This window comes from Lagenorhynchus albirostris, chromosome 17 (genome assembly GCF_949774975.1).
Source record: "Lagenorhynchus albirostris chromosome 17, mLagAlb1.1, whole genome shotgun sequence".
Classification (NCBI taxonomy): Eukaryota; Metazoa; Chordata; class Mammalia; order Artiodactyla; family Delphinidae; genus Lagenorhynchus; species Lagenorhynchus albirostris.
In genome coordinates, this window is record NC_083111.1 from 3,337,352 (window position 1) to 3,339,334 (window position 1,983).

General features: G+C 43.3%; 1 pseudogene; it reads right to left on the reverse strand.

Annotated features, from left to right (window-relative positions):
- Positions 1–405: 405 nt before the first annotated feature.
- Positions 406–789, reverse strand: LOC132508175 (small ribosomal subunit protein uS8-like; annotated as a pseudogene).
- Positions 790–1,983: the final 1,194 nt, after the last annotated feature.

Consider the following 1,983-nt stretch of genomic DNA (forward strand, 5'->3'; position numbering starts at 1 on the left):
CAATTCTAAATCGTATTAAATTTTAATTAATTTAAGTTTAAATAGCCACATATAACTGTTTCTATCATATTGGGCAGTGCAGCCTTAGGACACTAACAAAGATCTACTGGGCATCACAGTTTAACAAGACAACTGAATTCAGGGGGAAAATTGGATTAAGACTAGATGAGATGTAGTTTCCTTGAAATATTGAAGGTTTTTAATATCAAGGGGAATATGACCTGGACAAATATTATTTTCTATGTTCCCCAGGGTGTTTTGCCTAAGTGCCTGGAATCCTGCCAACTGTTGTATAAAAGACTTTTCTGTGAACAACCTGCTGTACAATTGGGAGGTGTTGTTTACATTGGACAATTCTGTTTGTTTTCCGTTGAGGCATTTTATTTGCACATATGTGTTAGATCCCTAGAAAAGGAATCCCAGGATTTTCCCTCCTGTGTATGTTTCTCTTGCGTCTTCGTGGTCCATGATGCCAGCTGAGGTTGTTAGGACAGTGAAACCACACTGAAAAGATGGAAGCAGGTTGTTCTGCCATTTTTCTAGATCTTTGAGCTGCACATCAAATCTGGGGCTGATCGTGCCACACTTGTGTAACCTGCCCGTGAAGATCACAGCAGTTTTCCCAGCTCTGTGGTCATCGGTGATTTCAAATTTGCCAATGTAACCACGTTTCACCATCACAGTTAGAAACCAGACGATGGTTTTGGAGCACAGCCTGATAAGAACCTGGCATCTGCCTCTCTTTTAGGAATTGTTGATGGTCTTGAGAGCATCAGCCAGGACATTCATGCCCACCGTTATGGCGGCATTCATGCCCACTGTTATGGTTCATGCCCACCATTGTGGCGGCATTCATGCCCACTGTTATGGCGGCATAGAAAGATGGTGGAGAGAGTGCTGGACGATTCTGATTATCCATCTGCACCAAGAGGTTTGCAAGTTGTAAATACTTTGCAATTTTAAACCATAGGTATGGATTAACATTGTCCAGCAGGCGTTTGTGAATGGCAATAGAAAATGCAGACATAATAGGGAGGAAGGAAAATGTAACAAGTACTTGCTTTTTGATGGCTTGAGGGGTTCAGAAGTCTCTCAACAAGAGAGTTACTCTTCTCGAGTTTTCCAGGCCTTTTAATAGGCTTTACAGTTTTCAGTCTTATTCTTCTTCTCCGAGCAAACTGATTTTGGCCTAAATCTTAGCAACTGTGGAGAAATTAGTGATTGTATGTTATCGTGTGTTGTGTACTTTATCCATACCCCTTTCTTACTTCAACAAATGATGGCGCATTGGTTAACGTAACTCGGTGGCCCCAACGTTGTTTTAAACTCTGTGCACTGGAGAGAAGCCAGGAGCACTTGTCTTCAGGTAAGACACACTCTCTGGGACAGATGTGGGGCGAGAGGGGAAGGGAGGAGGGATGAGGAGAGGGGAGGGGGCCTTCAGGAGGGGGTCCTAGGGAGAGGCTTCTTGCGAGAAGGAGAGGGACGGGATTTATATGGGCAGTTTCTTCAACTTTACAAAGGACTCACAAGATGTGTTCATACGTTTACCTTTACAGCCTTGGAGACACAGGCAGAAGAGGTTGCTTTGGGAAGAACTGTGTGGTTGGGCCGATCCGATAGGAAAAGGGACTGACTTTTCACAGTGTGTCTTGCCCTTCCCTTTGACTTCTGTTCTCTGTGCAAGTAGTATCTTTTCAAAACATAATTTCATTTAAAGTGATTAAATTTAAAACAGAAGGAAACAGGAAAAGCTATTCCATTATTAACATCTCTTGAATTACGTGATACGTATTCCAGTACATGGCCCACATTTCATTCCCTGTGGTTGGCATAGACTTACTTCCTCAAATGGATTTCTCTTTGAACCCAAGAGAAGTGTTCTCTGGAGTCATCTCTCAGGTTTCTCCTAAGCTAGAGGGTACCATGAGGAGACCATCTCCCCTTCTCCCTGTGACCTTTCCCTAGCTTCACGGCCATCGG